A 21,664-nucleotide genomic window follows, 5' to 3' on the forward strand; every position below is an offset into this window, starting at 1 on the left:
GGTACAGTATTAACTATTGCATTTCTGCAAACCAAATTAACCCTGATAAATGCACTCTTTTGAAAGCTACTTGCTTTACAGCCTCCAGAGGACCCGTCTGCTCTCTTAAGCATTCATTTCTGAAGCCAATGGCAGAACTGTTACGAGTTGGTTTGGACTAACTTTCGCCTTTGCGAACCTGCTTCCCATAAATTCCCTGCACATTATGGGTGGGACATACGAACAAACCATAATATTCCATATGAACTCTTTGGTTTTTTCCTCCCAGTTCAACATTACAAGAATATATTTTTTTCAATTTTAAAAATTACTTTTATTGCTAAATACAGTAACCAAAAACACGAAACAAATAACTTCAAAGATACAATTAAGAATAGACAATAAAGAAAAAGAGGAAAGAACAAAGAAAAAGAACAAACATACAACCAATAAGAAAGAATACAAGAATATTATTTATATTGCATCTGAGTGCAATTGTCTTTTTTGAAGAGGCAGAGCTGGTACTAAATCAGCACCTTAAACTGTTTAGACATCATACCTTGAGAGCACATTTAAAGCACATTCTCCCCCTCCAATGAATCTTGGGAACTGTAGTTTACCCCTTACAGAGCTATGATATCCAGCGCCCTCAACAAACTACAGTTCCCTGGATTCTTTTGGGGTAGGAGGGAATGTGCTTTAAATGTATGATGTGCACACAAGTCATAGTTAAAGAAACCAAATGTCAGAGCTGAGCCACAGTCAGTGGTCACTCAAGAGACACGGGCATAGCTGCCAAGTATCCCGTATCCGCCGGGAAAACCCTTTTTTTCTCACCGTTTCCCGGCGGTCTCCCGTTTGGCAGAAAATCCCGGCATTGTCCCTTAAATTCGCTTCTTCCCGGCGGCCATTTTTCTGGTGCCGCTTTGCCCTTCTATGGGCACCAGAAAATGGCGGCGGCGGCGCCGGAAGTCGCTTCCGCGCATGACCGGAAGTTGCGTGACGCGACTTCCGGTGGCGCTTCGCCCTTCTATGGGCATCAGAAAATGGCGGCGCCAGCGCCGGGAGTCGCTTTTACGTGTTTCCGGTCATGCGCTGGCGCCGCCATTTTCTGGTGCCCATAGAAGGGCGAAGCGCCACCGGAAGTCGCGTCACGCAACTTCCGGTCATGCGCGTGCTGCCGATCCCGGATCTTTACGATCCGGACTTGGCAGCTATGGACACGGGTTCAAGCCAAAGGAGAACCAGGGTCTCCCAAACTTGGGTTCCCAACTGTTTTTGGACTGCAGTTCCCATCATCCCTAACCGCTGGTCATGCTAGCTAGGAATGATGAGAGTTGTGGTCCAAAAACAGCTGGAGACCCAAGTGGGTGAAACCCTGGTCTACACTAACTGACCTTGGCTCTTCCAGGTTTCAGGAAGGAATGTGTCAGAGATTGTTCTTACAGTATTGGTTCTTAGCTCACTGGAAGGGCCAGCTGCAGACATTTCCTGATCTGAGTTTGGAAGTATCTTGTGAGATGGTTCATTCTCTCTTCCTTCCTCCTTGAACAAATGTCCATCACCATCACCCTTCCATTAGCACTGCATATTCACTGTGGCTCATGTTAGCTCTGGTTGCCTTTAGCCAGGGCTTATGAACCAGCTCCAAAACCTGGTTTCAAAGGTCCAGTTGACATGAAAAGCTGAGACAAACTATGCCTTAGCATGGATGGGCTCCTGGAGAGGAGGCCATAGCTGCTTTACTCCGCTCCAGACATATGGCTGTGTGCTCAGCTAAACCATGGTTTGTCTCCATGTGTCATTCAACCCTGTCATAGAATCATAGAGTTGGAAGAGACCGCAAGGGCCATCCAGTCCAACCCCCTGCCAAGCAGGAAACGCCAAGAAAGCATTATTGACATATGCCTGTCAAACCTCCGCTTAAAGACCTCAAATGAAGGAGACTCCACCACACTCCTTGGTAGCAAATTCCACTGTCGAACAGCTCTTACTGTCAGGAAGTTCTTCCTAATGTTTAGGTGGAATCTTCTTTCTTGTAGTTTGAATCCATTGCTCCGTGTCCGCTTCTCTGGAGCAGCAGAAAACAACCTTTCTCCCTCCTCTATATGACATCCTTTTATATATTTGAACATGGCTATCATATCACCCCCTTATGATGCCGCTCTCTCCAGAACAAACCACAAGCTATAACCAAGGTTTGCCTGGAAGAGATAAAGCACGAGTCATGGTTTTGCTTAGAGTTATGTGCCAGCAAGGTCAAAATCTGTTTTCCAGGTAACCATGGTTAGTGCTAACCATCTTGTGAATACTAAAAAGGGAACAAATTTTGCCAGGGGGCAGGGAAATAAAATAAAAATCTATAGTTTATTTATTTATTTATTTCATTTAAATGCCACACATTCCTCCAAGGAGCTCTAGGTGGCGTACATGGTTCTTGGCCTCCTCATTTAACCCCCCCATACACAACAACCCTGTGAGGTAGGTTAGGCTGAGAGGCAGTGACTGGCCCCAAGTTCACCCAGCAAGCTTCATAGCCTAGTGGGGACTTTGAACCCTGGTCTCCCAGGTCCTACTGTAGTCTGACACTTTAACCACTATACCTCACCGGCTCTCTTTTTCCATCTTTTTCCCTTCTCCACACCTCTCTTCCCAAAAGAATATTTTTCGCTCTTGAGTAGCATGACAAGCCAATTCATTTGGCAAATATTTGCATGAAAGGCGTGCTGTTTAACGGCACAGTACTCATCTTTCTAGCGCCAAGATTTATATCCCCCAGTTCTTTTACATGGCGTGTGTGATTTTTGTGTAGGGGTGTGGAGGTTGGGTAGGGAGTATGCAAGGATAGATCATGTAAATGTGCTGAATGCAAACAGATTCCAGATGATCTACATTAGGTCCCCACAGCCTCCCTGTCTGGAAGCACAAGCTAGGCTCCTACCACCAGCTGCCTCTCGTTAATTCATCGCAAAGCGGGGGGAGGACGAGGACATGCAAGCCACCGGTGAGGGCGGCTGGAAGGGAAATTGCAAACCAGCCGGGCCGGACTCGGGCTAGCTGCGGAGAATTTATCCCCCCCTAGGTCGCGAGTTCAGATCCAACTGTGGCCAGCAGCTGTCTCCAGCTAATTACTTAGGCGAGGACCAGAGAGAGAACCTCGGGGCATGTTCAGGCATCACCAAAGCTGGTTCAGGGAGATACCTGCCAGTGCTCTAATCACTTGCTGCTCCTGATAAGATAATGCATCTCTCCTTCCGCCGCTGCTGAGAGGGCTTTTGTGGCCTCCGCTGCAGTCGGTGGCAATTACGCAGAATCACAGCATCTTTGAATTTTAGAATTGGAAGGGACCCCCAAGGATCAACTCGTCCAGCCCCCTGCAATGCAGGAATCTTTTTGCCCGAAATGGGGTTCGAACCCACGACCCTGAGATTAAGAGTCTTGTGCTGTATCGACTGAGGGGTCGCTGCCGAAGTAGTGGAGGCTAAATGATGGAGGTTTGTGCAGAGCTGTGATTCAGCTGCGTCATCTCAGGGTGGGACTCTTATGCTAAGCATGAACACATTATGGCAGGCATGTCCATAGTCCGTTTCGGGGGCCTAATCTGGCCCCTGTGGCAGTTTATTCCCTGGGGCTCATCAACCTTGGAGTAAAATTGCAAAAAAAAAAAAAAGCTCAACAACTTTGGTCGGCCCTCACGCATGTTCACTTCATCAAATCTGGCCCTCTTTGAAAAACTTTGGGCACCTCTGCATTATGGCAACTGTCGCTCTGTTTAACAAACTCAAGTCATGAGTGCCAACAGGTGAAGAGACATCAAGAAGGAAGAGGTGGGCATTAGCATCCCCAGGTTGGGCGGGCCAGGGGGAGACAGGAAAAAGGAAATTCTTATTTACATGGAGATAAAAGCTATCAGTGGCTACTTACGCTATTAGATTAGGGTGTGATTAGATGCTAGAAGAAGATATATTCATTAGATATTATTCTTCCTTCCCCACATTTGTGAGTTGAGCAGAATGCATTCTATTGTATCTTAAAGGGAAGCTTAGATAGGCTAGTTTTAGCCTTTTAGTTTAAGTAATCCAGGATGCTTTAAGGCAGACTGGATATACCTGGTTTCCCCCCTTTCTTCCCCCCTCAAACATTAATCACATAAGCAGTCTTGTAAAAGGTAGAAATAACATTTACCCACTGAGAATACTTGTTGAAGATAACAGCAGCTTTGTTCAGGCAGCCTTAAAATGGTAATTCCGTTACAAAGATGTACTTAAGTCTAGCTTAAAATGTAGTCTGAGCTTGGAGCTCAGACTAAGCAATGGGAGTGCCTCTCATTGAGTTCATAGAATCATAGAATCGTAGAGTTGGAAGAGACCACAAGGGCCATCCAGTCCAACCCCATGCCCCCTAGTTCTCTCTAGCAAGTTTCCTGCAGCCAATCAGAAGCCGTGCTTTGGTTTCCAAACGTTTTGAAAGTCGAACGGACTTCCAGAACGGATTCTGTTTGAATTGCCAGGTACGACTGTGTATCCCACAGTGGCTATACTCTTGCATGCAGCAATGCTTCTACATACCAGTTGATGGAAACCACAGGAGGGGATAGGGCTATTATGTTCGAATCCTGCTCAAGGCGCCTGGTTGTTCACTGTGAGAACAGGATGCTGGACCAGATGGGCCATTGGCCTGAACCAGCAGGCTATTATTATGTTCTCATGACACCTCTTGAAATAAAAAGGGCTTTCTCCCCCCACCCCACCCCAACAGATGCCTGAAAACTGAAAGAGGAGGAGCTCAGTGGCTCTGCAAAGAGGAAGCATCCCACAAGTTTGGTGCCACCACCAAAAAGCCCCTGTAAAACAGCATGTATCTTATCATCTACCTCATCTCACAAGACGATAGGATAGAGTTCATTGGGATAAAATCCGGATAGGGAAGGTGAAGGATATAAAGCTTCTGTGTGTCTGATCATATATCACCCCAGGGTCAGCTGGGTACCACTGCAAGGACATGAGGAAATTGCAGCTAGTTATCACCAGCAATTAATGAAGCACCAGGCGAGGTTGAGAGACAGTTCCTGTGACCCTCACTCATCATCTAACCAACTCTATCAACATACACACAAAAATTAATGAGGCAACACATTAATTTTAATTAGCACTTGTCTATACAGTCAAGATTCAGAAGTAGTTCTCCTAGGGTTATTATCCTAAAATAGTAACCAAAGAAGCCAGAAATGAGAGATTCCAGGCACATCTACTTGCTGATCATTGCTGGGTTTTTTCAAACGTAGCTATGTTTATCAACAGAACTGTGAAAATAACCTTGCAAACCTTTGAGGCGGCGCCTCGGTGGTAGGGAATCTGCTTTTGCATGCAAAAGGTCTCAGGTTCAATCCTCTGCATCTCTGGGCCCGGCTGAGAATCTCTGCCATCTGAAACCCCGGAGAACTACTGCCACAAGGACCGCCTCTCCCCATATGAACTGACCCAGATACTGAGATCAACGTTGGAGGCCCTTCTTTGTGTGCTCTCTTCCACAAGAGGCCCAGAGGGCAGAAAACGCAAAAGCAGGCCTTCTCTGCAGTGGCTCCCTGTTTGTGGAATGCTCTCCCCAGGGCGGCTCACCTGGCGCCCTCATTACATACCTTTAGGCGCCAGGCAAAAAGTTTCTCTATAACCAGGCCTTTGGCTGATTAACATTCTATGGCCTTTTAAATGTGCTTGTGGGAGGAGGGGTTATTGTTTTTGTTTTATTACAGGTGGCCACCACTGAAAAAGTCCCGTCTCCAACATCCACCAGCCTAACATCCACAGATGAGAGCACCCAGAGTGGGAGCTTGGATGACATGAGACAGCCGGGCACAGGGCTGTCCAATGAGATTCTGCTCCCCACTCATATTAACAACAATTAAGCTGCACCATACTGGGTACAGACACAATGGGTCTGCTCTGAGTAGAACTGGCACTGGAGGCAGCTCAGTCACTCTGCAGAAGAAAGCAATGGATGGACCATGGTAGACATAGCTGTCAACTCTCCTGTTTTTCGTATTTAAATCTGTTTCCCGCTGTTATCCCGAACTGCAAAATATCCCGTAAATCCCCCGGATTTATAAGAAAGCAGCTCCTGCCGGCCAGGGAGGCTCCTCAGCTGCGTAAATGTCCCAGCTCCCGGCTGGCTGCTCGCTCACTTGGCTTACCGAGTGCTGCCGGAAATCGCCTCTGCCCGGGCATGCGCAGAAGCCATTTCTGGTGCCCAGACATGTGCACACGGGCAGCCCGGCATGGAAGTCACTTCTACGCATGTCTGGACATGCGCAGAATCAATTTCCGGTGCCGCTCTGCCCATGTCTGGGCACCGGAAATCGGGCAGAGCCGGCACCGGAAGTCGCTTCTGCGCATGCGCAGAAGCGACTTCCCGTGCCGCGCCACTGCTGATCCCTTATTTTCCAATCCGGAAATTGACAGCTATGATGGCAGAGCATGCAATTTCAACATAGTAGGTGATAGGTTCAATCCTTGGCACCTCCAGTTAAAAGTGCACAATACTGTGGGATGTAACATAAGCAGTCAAATACTGTTCCTGTTCTTGTTTTTATTATCTATGTTGTGTTTCTATCTTGTATTTTATACTGTGAACTTCCCTGAGATCTACAGGTGAACAGACCCTCCAAGTGTCCCCATTTTCTCGACACATCCCTGATTTAGAGAAGCCATCCCAGTTTCTGATTTGATCCCAGAATGTCCCACTTTTCCTTAAAGGTAAGGGACCCCTGACCATTAGGTCCAGTCGTGACCGACTGCGGTTGCGGCGCTCATCTCGCGTTATTGGCCGAGGGAGCCGGCGTACAGCTTCCAGGTCATGTGGCCAGCATGACAAAGCCGCTTCTGCCGAACCAGAGCAGCACATGGAAACGCCATTTACCTTCCCGCTGTAGCGGTACCTATTTATCTACTTGCACTTTGACGTGCTTTCGAACTGCTAGGTTGGCAGGAGCTGGGACCAAGCAACGGGAACTCACTCTGTTGTGGGGATTCAAACCACTGACCTTCTGATCAGCAAGCCCTAGGCTCAGTGGTTTAACCCACAGCGCCACCTGCATCCTTAGGATGCTTTTCCTTAGGATGTCCCTATTTTCACTGGAGAAATGTTGGAGGGTATGGAGTTATCCGAGCCATCTGAAGGCAATCTTGTACAGTACAGGGAAGTTTTAAAAATGTTTTTATTATGGCTTTTATATATGTTGGAAGCTGCCCAGGAAGATGTGTGGGTTATAAATAGTAAAATTATAATTATGGAATGGGACGTCCCTATTTTCCTCGGAGAAATGTTGGAAGGTATAGATGAAGGGTGGGGCAACCCAGTCAGATGGGCAGCATATAAATAATAAAATTATTGTTGTTATTATGGTCAGGCCACAGTTGAGGCACAGGCACCAGCAGAGCGCCCGCAGTCGAGAGCCCTTGGTCACGTTGCTCTGCGTATCTCAATGGCTACTTGTCTCCTCTCCAGAAGAGTTGAGCGAGCGCGCAGCAGCTACAGTGAGGAGGAGGAGCCATCGCGCTCACCTGTTTATTCACTGATGGCCAGGTGAGCAGGTGGCAGCAATGGTGGTGAGGAGGAACAAGCGCAGCTGGCAACAGTGGCAGCGAGGAAGGAGTGGCCCACTGAAGTTGTCTCGCTGGCACCAGCGCTGATTCTCTTGTCCCCTGCAGGCCTTAAAGCCAGCTCCGACATCCAATAAGCATCCAAAGTATAGCCTCAACTATAGATAAATGAACACCTTTGATGACTTGGCTGCAAGTAAATCTAGACAAGTAACTGCTGCACAAGCACTTTCATTTGCCCAGTTCCTAATGTCACAGTAAACCATGGTTTGATATGAACAAGCAGCACATTGGCTTGTACAGTCCTAAAGTTTCCGTGGCACTCCTCTCCCATTCCTACATGCCATAGATGAAGCAAGCCAGAGTCTGGCTTTTCACACCAATATATCCAAGTTTGCAGTTTAACAAACCATGAGTGATAAGCCAAGAATAAACTCAGTTAGCACTTGGGGTTGGTTTCTTTGGAGAGACACAAGCCACAGATACCAGTTTGGATGACACAACAAGACAGATCCTGTCCTGCTTTGCCCACAGCATTGCAGGAGGAAGAACAGGGGAGGGATGCCACAGGAACTCTTGAGCAGTGTGCACCATCATTTTCACATAAAACCATGGTTTGTTTCAAACTATGGCTTCTTAATGCAATGTACGAACCCAGATACAGTCTGTTTATATACATGTTAGTCATTTGTTGCCTAATGCATTAGGGGTAAGAATTGCAAAGCTTCATAGCCTGGTCACCTTCAGGATGATACCAACTCACCAAAGGTGATCAGGCTAGTGGCTATTTAAAAGGTAAAGGGGCCCCTGACCATCAGGTCCAGTCATGTCCGACTCTGGGGTTGCGGCGCTCATCTTGCTCTATAGGCCAAGGGAGCCAGCATTTGTCTGCAGACAGCTTCCGGGTCATGTGGCCAGCATGACAAAGCTGCTTCTGGCAAACCAGAGCAGCGCACGGAAACGCTGTTTACCTTCCCGCCGGAGTGGTCCCTATTTATCTACTTGCACTTTGATGTGCTTTCGAACTGCTAGGTGGCTATTTACATGCCTACAAAAGCAGATACTGTCTTGAAACGAAAATTCTTACAGTGCACCCACCCTAAGAAGGCTGGCTCCCAACACACAAACACACTATAGTTTCAGCCAAAACATCCAAATTTCAGGTGACTATGAAAGCCAAGGAAGAAAGCTAGTCTTCCTTTAATCAGATTCCTTTCCCCTTGTTTTAAAAGGCACCCATCTCCCAAGCTGGCTGGGGGAGTTAAATCATGGAATTATATATTTATGCATTTAATCTGCGCTTATAAAACAAAAATAAAAACCAATTCGCACATAGCACATCTGTTGCGCTGTTTGAAGCTCAGCTCCTTATTAACCGTGCTTCTTACAAGAGCTTTTTAGATTGGGGGGTGGGGAATAGATGAAAAACCCTCTAGACAATTAAAATTACCCAAGTAATGCTCTGATCCCTGAAACCTTAAGTCTGTAGCTCATGGGGGGGGGGGTTGAGGAAAGAGAAGGAAGTAATCTCATATGAAGAGGCGCACACACTGTAATTATACCAGAAGAACAGGCAAGCCAGTCCATTTCTCCACTGGTCTTTCGATTACAGCCTTTCACGTGAAATAAGGACAGCAGATAAAGGAAGCCCGGAAGCTTGCTTTTATGCTTTCAAAAATATTTGCCGAAAGCCAGGGCCCAAGTGAAATAAATCCTTCCTTTGGAGACGGTTGATTCTCCTGCAAACAATCTTTTTCCTCTCCTCCTTTAGCATGACAGGCAAAGAGAACAGTGACAGCTGTTCCCTTGCCACACAGATTTCAAAGGATTTCAACGACTGGGGTTTCTCCCCTGCTCAGCTACCTGTAAAATATGTCATTCTCTTCCTCAAGATCCTCAACTTAGCAGGAGAGGTGGGGGACAAAAAAATGCAGCGTGTTTATCCTGCCACCGAGACGTTACAGAAGTCATGCGCCATGGACCGCATATGCGAATGAGTGGAGGCAGCGGGAGATTTCGGCTAATGCAGGCTGAGATGTAACCACGGAAGCATAGAATCAAAGACTCATAGTTGGAAGGGATCATCTAGTCCAACCCCCAGCGATGCAGGAGTCTCAGATGAAGCATCCATGACAGATGGCCATCCAACCTCTGCTTAAAAACTTCCAAGGAGGGAAGTCTGTTCCACTGTCAAACAGCTCTTACTGTCAGAAAGCTCTTCCCGGTGTCCCAACAGAATCTCCTTTCTTGTAACTTGAAGTCATTGGTTTGGGTTCTACCCTCCAGAGCTTGCTCCATCTTTCATGTGACAACCCTTTAGATATTGGAAGATGGCTCTCATATCTCCTCTCAGTCTCCTCTTTTCCAGGCTAAGCTTTCCCAGCTCCTTCAACCATTCCTCATAAGGCTGGCTTTCCAGACCCTGGAACATCTTGGTCACCCTCCTCTGCACACTTTCCAAATTGACACAAACACGCAGAGCTCTGGTTCACACACCCCAAAGTGGTGAAGCTGCAAACTGCTGCTCAGTCATGGAGCTCCCCGGGTGACCTGGACCCAGCAAAGTCTCTTGGCCCTAACCTACCTCGCAGGGTTGTTCTGAGGATAAAATGGGGAGGTAAAGAACAGAGTGCACCCCGTTGAGTTCCTTGAAGGAATGGCAGAATATAAACATAATGTATAGATAAAAACTATTCAGTCTGTTCGAAGTAGGGCATCAAATGCATCTTTTAAATTATTTTTTAAAAGCTTATAGAAGAGGGGAACTCCTTCATGGATCGATGGTGCTGGAGGAGACTCTTGAGAGTCCCATGGACTGCAAGAAGATCAAACCTATCCATTCTTAAGGAAATCAGCCCTGAGTGCTCCCTGGAAGGACAGATCGTGAAGCTGAGGCTCCAATACTTTGGCCACCTCATGAGAAGAGAAGAATCCAAGGAAAAGACCCTGATGTTGGGAAAGATGGAGGGCACTAGGAGAAGGGGACGACAGAGGATGAGATGGTTGGACAGTGTTCTCGAAGCTACGAACATGAGTTTGACCAAACTGCGGGAGGCAGTGCAAGACAGGAGTGCCTGGCGTGCTATGGTCCATGGGGTCACGAAGAGTTGGACACGACTAAACGACTAAACAACAACAACAGAAGAGGAGAAAGAATAGATCTCCTTTTTTGGAGTACACCAGTATATACAACTAGAGATATATGGAAGTGAAGCGAGGACTTAAGACCTGAGAATTACAGAATTGTGGAATTGTAGAGTTGGAAGGGACCAGAAGAGTCATCTAGCCCCCCCTCCCTGCAATGCAGGAATCACAACTAAATTACTGTGGGTTTTTAAAAAAATACAAAATGCTAAGGAAAGGAAGCATTTTTCAGTGGTGGAACTGCACCCCTTCTCCCCTCTGCTACAACCCTTTCCTTCCAGCCACTTCCCCCTGTTTTTTGGAAGATCTTTGCTAGCGAATCTGTGCCAGGGGGTTGGCTGGAAGAAGGGAAAGGCCATAGCTCAGTGCTAGAGCGCCCAGCTTGCATGCAGAAGCTCCCATGTTCAATCCCTCGCATCTCCAGGTTGGGCCGGCAGCGGCTCCTGCCTGACGCCGCGGAGAGCTGCTGCCAGTCAGGGTGGACAGTCTTGAGCAAGACGGGCCAATGGTCTGACTCGGTATAAGCCAGCTTCCTGCGTCCCTATGCAAAGGTTCCATGATGCACTCCACATGCTCCCACACCGCGAACATACATCGCCTTCAGATGTAGCTAAATAGCAGCTAACACTGCTACAAGGCTTAGCAAGCTTTCCATTTGTTTATCTGGAAGGAACTCATCTGCTGTTGCTGTGGAGCATTACATTTCCATCAAAAGCATGTGCCTCTCCGCGTTTAGATCACTTTCCCGTGTCTACATAATTTAGGGGCATATGCCTAGAGGGGAAAGAAGGGGGGTGGGAGACGTTAACAGCCAGGTTTCAGTTGTAGCTCCAGACACACATCGACACAACCCGGGATTCCAACACGGCTGGAATGCAAAGAAAAAGGATAAGCTTGAAGTGGGAGGTGGAGGGGAAGAGGGGTGCTCTTCTGGTATAGCCACCATAAACTAACAAAATCACAGAATTGTAGAGTTGGAAGGAACCACGGGGGTCATCAAGTCCAACCCCCTGCAATGCAGGAATCTTTTGCCCCATGTGGGGCTCGAACCCACAATCAAGGGATTCTGACTCTCAGGCTCTACCGACTGGAATGGCTGCCACTATCCTGCATTGTATGGGCTCTTGGCTGGGTGCACTGCATCTCTAGGGGCCCGTTGTTCAGAGGCTCTTTGCAGGCACATCGCACACCTGGGTACAATCTTGCAGAAACGTCATTGGCGAGGGCTCCGCCGCATTAGGGGTAGGAAGCAGGCTTGCTCACAATCAGCAAGAGAGTCTTAAACACGGCACCTTGGTTTTTGCCTGATACTTCCAAATGCCAGCCATTCGCTTATATGAGGAAAGTAGGGCGCAATTTGGTGGGCGGCATTATTGGAGTGGGTGCAAAGTTGCCCCTTGCTCTCAGGGGGGTCCAGCCCCGAATCAAGCTTGCTCCTTGCATAGTTGCATCCTGGGAACTGGGATAAATGAATGGATAGATGGATGTACAAAAATACACACCCAGGGCGGATTTTCTATGAAACTCATATGCAGGGCCCCTAATCCTGGAGGGGCCCCAGAAGCACATTTAAAATGTTGGGGTCTAGTAGACCCAATTTGAGTGGCACAACTCAAATTGATTAATTGTTTCGTTGTATATATTTCAGCAATCCCAAAGTTTGGCAGTCAGTAGCACAGTCGTTCTAAAAGTGTGGCGATCTGTTGTGGAACAACCCCATTGAAGAAGATGACATCATTGCTGGTTGCAAAGGGGCCCCCATGACACGTCAAGCTTCAGGGGCCACTGGACACACTTCTAGTACAACAAACACCAGTATGGCAGCTGGGGGGGCAGGGGGTATAGTGGGAAGGCCTAAAGACTGCCAAAGCAACAAAGGTGGGATACAGCACCCCCACTGCTCACTTCACAAAAAGCGGTTGTGCAAGCTCACACCCACCCCATCAGATTCCTGCCGGTAATGCAAGGAATGCCAGTGTCAGAAACTCACAGCTGGCTTTGCCATCCCTATAGAGTCCCTATAAGTGTGGCACTTCAAATTTCCTTCCAGATGTAATGTGCTTATACAGGGGGAAGAAACCCTGAAATGGTTTCAATGGACTCTGTTGGGGACAGAGGCTGAACCTGCTCCTTGACTTCTGGTGACCTGAGCCATTGAGGAACAAGGTTGTCTCTCCTCGTTCTGGGTTCTGTCACTCCGTCCGGTCTGACGGGGCCAAGTCTGAAGGTTAGGTTGAGAGGCATTGATTTATGGCTCTGCGGGGATTTGAAACCAGATCTTCCTCATCTAAGTCCAAGACGGCAAACACGAGCCCAGTTGGATCCCCAGAAGTTGTTGTACTACAACTCCCATCATCCCTGGCTGCTAGCTAAGCTGGCTGGGGATGATGAGTGTTGTAGTCCAACAGCATCCAGGGACCCACAGATGAAGAACACCATACTAGACCTCATTGTCTATCCCCTGGGGCAAAATGAAGATTGCCTTTTTCATGCACATGCAATGGATAAGAGTCTAAATAGATTTGCAAAGGCTATAATCATGCACATGGTCAAACTGCTTAAAATCCCATTGCTTTCTACAGGGTTCAAGGACCCCAACTGTGCACAGGATCACAGCCAAGGGGATGGCAGGCCGTTGTCACCTCCTGACTCTTAATAATAATAATTTATTTATTCCCCGCCCATCTGGCTGGGTTTTCCTAGCCACTCTGGGTGGCTTCCAACAGAATATTAACATACAATAATATTTTAAACATCAAAAGCTTCTCTAAACAGGGCTGCCTTCAGATGTCTGGTAGTTGTTTTTCTGGTAGTTGTTTTTCTCTTTGACATCTGATGGGAGGGCGTCCCACAGGGCGGGTACCACTACCGAGAAGGCCCTCTGCCTGGTTCCCTGCAACTTGGCTTCTCGCAACGAGGGAACCGCCAGAAGGCCCTCGGTGCTGGACCTCAGTGTCCGGGCAGAATGATGGGGGTGGAGACGCTCCTTCAGGTATACTGGACCGAGTCCGTTTAGGGCTTTGAAGGTCAGCACCAACACTTTCAATTGTGCTCGGAAACGTACTGGGAGTCAATGTAGGTCTTTCAAGACCGGTGTTATATGGTCTCGGCGGCCGCTCCCAGTCCCCAGTCTAGCTGCCGCATTCTGGATTAGTTGTGAAATAAGGACCTCCTTTACCTTCAAGCCATGGAAATTGCATATGACCAAAAGCCCATTGTTTTGGATGGGATTCAAAGAGATTAACTCCACGCAGAATCGCAAGCCAGGGAAGGATGCTAAGCTTGCCAGCTGCAGACAGATAGAGGTCCAGCACCCCCAAGAATAGAACAAGCAGGGAAAGTCTACCAAGTGCTGCTGCTTTTCAGCACTTGATGGGGAGAGTTAGACCTGCCTGGATTCTCAACTCAAGTCCAGGTGGCATCTTGGGGGATCTGTGCTCGGAAACCCAGCAGAGGGCTACCTAGGTAAAGGTAAAGGGACCCCTGACCATTAGGTCCAGTCATGACCGACTCTGGGGTTGCGCGCTCATCTCGCATTATTGGCCGAGGGAGCCGGCGTATAGCTTCCAGGTCATGTGGCCAGCATGACAAAGCCGCTTCTGGCAAACCAGAGCAGCACATGGAAACGCCGTTTAGCTTCCTGCTGTAGCGGTACCTATTTCTCTACTTGCATTTTGACATGCTTTCGAACTGCTAGGTTGGCAGGAGCTGGGACCAAGCAACGGGAGCTCACCCCGTCACAGGGATTCGAACCGCCGACCTTCTGATCAGCAAGCCCTAGGCTCAGTGGTTTAACCACAGCGCCAGAGGGCTACCTAGCCCTGACTAAATCCAGAGAAGTTCGGGAGCACATTACACAGCATTCAGGGTGGATTGATGTCAGTGGAACAGGGACCCTCGGTCAATGCAAACAGGTTTTGCTTAGATATTACCATAACACACCAAAGTATCTCCAAAGTAAATTATGTCTGTGACTTTTTTTTTTTCTTGGGGGGGGGTGGCGCTTATCATTTTGTCTTTAGAGTGAGAACATAAATGCACACTGGAAAAAAGTACATAAATGTTTATAGCATGTAATTAACTAGAGCACTATGCAATCAAAGTTAAGTCTCATTGACTTCAATGAGAAAGTTAAATACATTTTTTAAAAAACCATTTAAAGCAACGAGAGGGGATTTAAAGCATATCTTGTAGGATATGGCACCATTTATCATCTTCACGTTTTCCCAACAGTAATAATTCCTATAGAGTAGCCAGGAAACCATGCTTTGACCCTGAACCTCTCCCCCAACCATAGAAGCCAACTCCTAGGGGTCAAGGTCCCTTTACCCCCACCAATAAAATATTTGAGAGGGTCATCCCCCCAAAAAAGTTGACGGACATTGCTATTCAAATGGTATGGATGAGCCCCGTCATGTGATCAATTAAGTAGGGTGGGGCTTCTCTGCCCCTCTCAATATTTTATTCAAGCTGGCACCTCTGCCCCCAACCCTGTCATTCCAACATGTGCCCGGGCTGATTATGGCCATTCGCCGGCAAGGAGAAAAGCACTCATCATATGCTCGGTGGCACCTGCCTTCAGCTAGCTATAAATCACCTGTTCCTAAACTGTGCTTTGGCATTGAATGAGCCCTCTCTCAAATGAAGTCCTTGATTTTCAGGATATATTGAGAAAATATGACAATAGAGAAACATGCAAGCTGTAAACATACTGTCTTCTCTTCCTGATGATGAATTATTAGTCAGATGAAAGATGGAGATACAGGATGGAGATGGATAGAGAGGCAGAAAATGGTCCGGCGCGATACAGCATTATAGCTCAACTTGTCTTCATGTACTAAGTCATAAACTCACTGAGAGGCCTTCAGCAAATCATTCAACACATTTTTTATTATTATTCCGTAAAGAAACCCCCCTGGAGAGATTCACAAGACACCAAAGAAACACCAGCCTCTCTTTCTGCCTCCAAACCTCTCCTCAAAAGTCAGCCTCTCCATCTGTGGCTTAACCCTTTAATCCTCCTTTGCAACTGAAACAAAGCTTAAATAAGTGTCACCAAATCTGGCCAACCTCATCTCCCTTTCCAACTTTCCCTTTGCCGTCTCCCTCACTTTCAAAATTTATACTGCAGCCTCCTTGGGGCGGGGACCTGGCTTTTTCATATTATTATTATTATTATTATTATTATTATTATTATTATTATTATTAATGTTTCCCTGCAAAAAAGGGGGCCGTATGCACTGCTCACACCTTATGAACAAGCAGAGAATCAACTGTAATACAATGGGATGCCAGATCAATTTGGACTTCGCAGGAAGAGAGTCAAAGGAAGAGCAGGCGGGAATCAAACTTCTTCCATTACGCAGACCATCCTTGACAATTCCAACATGCAGCCTGCATTGCACTGTGACATTCTGGTCCCCCTACTCCCAACACGGATTGCTTTAAAAAAAAAACCCTCAAAAAACGGGCTACCCATATTGCCACCTCCTCCTACTGTTTTCTCTGTATCTCACCTCTCCATCTGTAAAATGGGCACATCAGCGTCCTGCATCATAGGGTTGCTAGGACAATGACTGAGAGAGCACCATAAGTACGGCATGAATGATTTGAGGAGGAGATTGTAAATGGGCATTGGCCAACAGCTAGCCCCTTTCCCTCTTCCAAACCCCACCCCCTAAAAGCTGATCGTCTCCCATGTGTGTCGTTGCAGCCCGAACCGAAAAAGAACCCTGCAGGACCTCAGAGGCTGACCCGTTTCTAATGCCGGGAGCTGGACAGACGAAAACCTACAAACATCAAACGCCTGAGCTCTGCTGAGAGTCACTTCGCACGGGGAACACATGAGTGTGTGCAGCCACGGCCACCACCTACACCCAGAGCCTGTCAAGCCTTCAGATTTTAAACTGTGGCATCCACCCGCTGCTTTAATTCCAGAACAAGAGATGGAAAGGCTCGGCGCTGTCTGAGAACACCAGCCTGCCAGCCTTCCTGTGGCTATTCCCGGGCCAGCGGTGCCCGCACCTGTCCGAAGGCAGTTCTGCTCATTCCCGGGGCACGACATTTGCCAGGGATGGTGCAAAAGAGACGCCAGGATCGAACCGCTGGCACACGTGGAGCCTCGTCCACGCTCCCCCCCACTGATATCAGCTTTTGAGGGGGTCGGAAACCCAGGAAAACAATATCTCTGGGCAAACCAAACCCATACTACACCTGCTGTAAAAAGGTGAGGGTGGGAGATTGGTGGAGAGACAAGTGCCTTTCCTTCCTCCTCTCTCTCCCCCCTAGAAAAGTTCATTCCCTGAAATAGAAAAGATGGCATAGGGCGGAAAGGAGAAAGAAGATGTAGCATTTGCAAAGTCCGGTCGTCTCTTACGGGGCCTGAGCAATGCCAGCGAAAAGGAACCGGCTTCTACGACGGGGTCTGCCAAGGCAGCTGAGGAGAGATGGGTGTCGGAAGTTGGGAAGGGGTTTAGGGAGGCTGGAGAGAGCTCTTCGCACCTCTAAATGATCCAAGGCCCATAACGAGAAAGCTATGGACGGTGTCCACTGAAAGGTGGGAGAAGAAGGGGGAAAAACCTAGCAATTTGGACTGGAGCAAACGCACGCACATTTCGCAAGGTGCCCACAACAGCCTCGGCTCTGCTTTCCTTGAACACCTGCCTGCCATCCTCAGTGAAACTTGCCTGCTTAGAAGATCGGGGGTGGGCTTGGGTGGTTGGTGGTGGCGGCGGAAGGGGGCTCGTTCAATAGTTGTCTCACACACTGACTGGCACAAAGTCCTCGCAAGCCAGACGCCAACCTCAGTGTCGGTGTCACGTCTTAACGCGCGAGCGCTGCTGATACCCAAGAGCATTTTTTTTCCTCTCTCTCTCTCTCTCCATCTCCCTCCCATATAAAGGCAACCCTCGTATAGTTCATTCATTCTTAAGCCAAACTCGCTGAGCTCTGGGGATAACCCACGCTGGTTTTTCACGCGTTTTTAACCCGCGAGCCCCGGTCTTCCTTTGGAGAGCCGTCCAGGAGGGTTCCTCCACACAGTCGACTCTCCCCTCCTTCCTTTCCTTTTAAGTTCGGTTCAGCACCTCTGCCGCCCCTATCCAGGCGCAGGAGGCGAGGGCAGGGTGTGTAAGGAAGGCGAAAAAGACTTCCCCTTCTCTTCGCCCCCGCCCCACTCCACAGACAGGATCGTTCTTCCACCCCATCAGGGCAGGTGCGTGGACTCTGGCCGACCCAAACCCCCTGGCGCGAAGGAAGGGAGGCAATTTCGGGGGCGGGGAGCGGGATGGGAGATGGGGAGTTCCGTACCTGGAAAGGCTGCTGATGCTTTCCCCCCCCCCCGCCGCCACCTCCCCGCCGTCCTCCTTGCTTCTCTCCTCCCCACACACGTTTGCTCAGCACAGGCGCCGCATTGACACTGCAGATGGTGTCTCGGTGTGTGTGTGTATGTATGTGTGTGTAATATATATATATCTCACAAACATTGTGAGTGTGTGCCTGCCTGCCTTTATTTCCATCCCTTGCATGCATTGCATCCATGCATTTATTTGCCCAAAAAAAGGAGCCTTAAAAAAGCAGATTTTTTAAAATAAAAAAATAAATACTGTATGCCTTTACCTCTGCACTGGTCCAGCGGGCGCTTTTCCTCTCCCGCTCCCTGTCCAAGGTATTTGCAACACACCGCCTCCAGGAATCAGCCAGCAGGTGGAGAGGAATCGGCAACTGGGTTTGCAACAAACACCCTCCTCCAAATATATGTGTGTATTTTAAAGCAAAAAAAAAAGGTGGAGGGACCAGCTTCTTCTTCTTCTTTTCCTTCTTCTTCCGTGCCCCCCTCCCCACCTGCCCGCCCGACCCGGCGGCTCGCTCCCAGCCGGGCACGGGGCTGGATCCCGCGGCGCCCCCGGGTGCCCGTCTCACTCTGGCATCTCCGCAGCGCCTGGCTCGGCTTCTCCGCCTCCTCCTCCGTGCCCGCCCGAGAGAGGAGCGCCCACTGCGGCGACTGCCTCTGCCACCGCCACCGCCGCCTCCGCCGCTGCCTCCTCCGGAAAGCTCCCGCTCCGCTCGGCTCGCCTGCCTCCCTCCTCGCCCGGAAGGCGGCCGATCCTCGGTTGCAGCCCGGCGCTCAGAGCTCCACCCTGCATGCACGAGACCCGGCGGGCTGCAGGTTTTCCTTTGCACAAGAAGGGGCAAAAAACAACCCCACGGTGGCAAAAATAAATAGAGGTTTCTCTTTCAAGGGAAAAATCCCTCCTTAGCAACGAACCGGCCACTCGCCCCGTTGGCAAAGCGCATCAAAGGGCGCGCGGAGGCTGCGGCTGCGGCTTCCCTTGCAAAGGGAGCTCCCGGCGGAGTCTCGGGTTGGCTGCTGCTGCTGCTGCTGCCGCTTCGCCGCCGCCCCCCTCCGGGCTCATGGCTTTTCTGCAACCGCCCTGGGGGGTGTTTTTTGGGTGGTGCTGGGGGTCAGGAAGAGGCTACAGGGGGGAAGGTGCCGGTCCAGGCGGGCGAGCGGCGGCAGAGGCTGCAGGAAAGGTCCAATGGGTGCTGCTGGTGGCGGGTGCTTGGCTTGCGCGCCTCTCCGCCGGCCAGCTGGGCGGAAAGTTTGCCGGAGCTGCAGGAGGCTGCTGCAGCCGCTGTCTGTTGGCGAGGAGGCGCCGGGCGCTGCGGCGGGTCTCGCTGCTTCTGCCGCGGCCGCTGCCGCCTCTTCGCCACTGAGGCTCTGGCGCTGGCGCTGCGTCCTCGCGCGCTCGCTTCCTACTCACTACTGACATCTAGGATCTCCAAGCTGATTGGGCTAATTGTGCGAGCTCGTTGCCAGCTACGGCCGGGAGGCGGAGGGTGCTGGGGTGGGTGGGGGTGAGGGGGGGGGGGCTTGGGGAGAGGGAGAAGCTCTTCCAGGCAGCAAAGGCTGGCGACGCACATGCTGCTGCTGCTGGTGGCTGGATCGTCGAGTGGGGCAGGTCCCCCAAAGGTCATCCAGCCCGACCCTCTGCGACGCAGGGGTCACAGCTGAAGAAGCCCTGGCACCACGGCAGGGAAGGGGGCACCCAAACTCTGCTTGAAATGGATGGAGAGGCCGCCCCCTTCCGAAGAGGGTTCGTTCCGCGGAGTGGTTCTTGTTCTGTTACAGTCTCTCGCACAAAAAGTAGTCGGTGGGTTTTCCATTGAGTCATCATGACAGTTCTTTGGAATCCCTAGGTTCAGGCGCAGTGTAAATCTGAATGGCAGCGGCTGAGGCAAAGAAAGTGCAGGTCTTCCCTTCCCCACGTGTGGGTTCTTTGGAAACATTGGCTTGCCCCTCCTTGGAAACAGAATTCCGAAAGGGATGGGTCCGCAGTCCGATCCAGCAGCATTCTCTTATGAATTAAAAAGTGGGCCTTTTCTAATTCAACTGGTAGGGGAATATGCAGACTTTTGAGCCACACTGGAGTCTTCTTCACATGGGGGAGGCACATCCTTCCTGATGAAGAGTTCTGTGAAACCTGGAAGCTCTCATCCACACTCATATGGATACGACCAAGAAGTGCTGCTTGTGCTATCAGGCAGGGGCCTCTGGACAGCTCCTCCAAGGCCAACTTTTAGGTGGAGACTTTCGGTTTTGGAGTTTACAGATCAACCCTTTAAGCCCGACTCAGTAGCTGAGTACAGTATAAGTAAACGACACATAGAACCAATAGGGTTTCTTCTGATAACCCTGGTAGATTAGGGAGATGCCATCCGTGGACATAGTTTGACTTGATTTCACCAAGGCTTTCGACAAGGTCACCTAAATCCATGGATGAAGGTGGCATAGACTATGACCTTGGGTGGCATGCAGTAAGCCTTGGGCTCAGTCCTTCCAAACTGTCTCGAACCTCCAAGCGTTTGGGTGTGACATATACATGCAAACAAGCAAACTGCCCTGCTTATGGGCTTCCCAGCAGCATCCAGTTGGCCATAGGAAACAGGATGCCCTTGGGACGGATCCAGGAGGGCTTTTCAAACATCATTAAATAAGATGAGAGCCCTGTACACTGGTGTACGGTAAGGCATAAATGCCATGCATCAAATCATGGCTAATGTGGCCATTCCCTTAGTGGAGAACTGGTGACGCTTTTCTTTTTTTAGGAAGCAACTTAAAAAAATAAAAAATAAAGATTTTCTTGTGTTACAAAAAAAGTACCTATAACTTTTTAGGCTGACTGTGGTCCTCATATCTGAGGAGGCCAGTGTCCCATTGGGATTGGTGGAGCAGAAGTCAGGGAGAGCAGCCATAGGTGGAGCCAGAGGCCAATAGCAGAGTGTTGTCCCGGTAGAGTCAGGACCCTCTGACTGGCTGTAAGAAAGGTGAGAGTTGGTTGATGGCAGGTTGAGGCTAGGGTGGCGATGCTCCATCTGCCTCCACTGCTACAGGCTCATCTCCTGCCTTTCCCCAGTACCTACGCACCGATTTCCAAAGCACCACCCACACTGTTCCATTACCATTCCTCTCCACGGGGGCAGCACACTTCATATTTCACAACAGCATTAGGTAACACATGCACACACTTGCCTGATTGGCCCTATCCAGAAAGGTGGAAGAGAAATGCTGTCTGATCCACACACAAAACAGTTAAGCCAGGGGGCAGGTTTAAGCAGGATGTGTGTGTGTGTGTACATTGCACAAAACCAATATGGGCTCAAGTACCGGTATCTATCTGAGTGCTGCAGTTTGGACCAGCTCCACTAAAGTCAAGGAGACAAGACTGATTTCAAGACGACAGCTTCCAGATTTGTTGGTTTGGGGGTCACAATAAGGGAAGTATCTAGATTTTGGAGGACCCCCCCCCCGGGTATAGGGTGGTATATAAATTCAACAGCAGCAGCAACAACAGCAACAACAACAACAACAACAATGGGGGATTCGTTTTGATTTTAATATTAATATTTGCAAGCACTTTCTGCATTCCAGACTAAGCTCCTGG

At 49.3% G+C, this 21,664-nt stretch overlaps 1 protein-coding gene across 1 annotated transcript in view; it reads right to left on the bottom strand.

The window, feature by feature from the left end:
- Positions 1–19,470, bottom strand: part of PLXNA4 (plexin A4) — a 584,028-nt gene extending 564,558 nt beyond the window's left edge. Inside the window, exon 1 of the mRNA XM_060279222.1 lies at positions 18,339–19,470. The gene's annotated coding sequence lies outside the window, so the exon portion shown is untranslated. The remainder of the gene's footprint in view (positions 1–18,338) is intronic.
- Positions 19,471–21,664: the final 2,194 nt, after the last annotated feature.

This window comes from Zootoca vivipara, chromosome 10 (genome assembly GCF_963506605.1).
Source record: "Zootoca vivipara chromosome 10, rZooViv1.1, whole genome shotgun sequence".
In the NCBI taxonomy this organism is placed as follows: domain Eukaryota; kingdom Metazoa; phylum Chordata; class Lepidosauria; order Squamata; family Lacertidae; genus Zootoca; species Zootoca vivipara.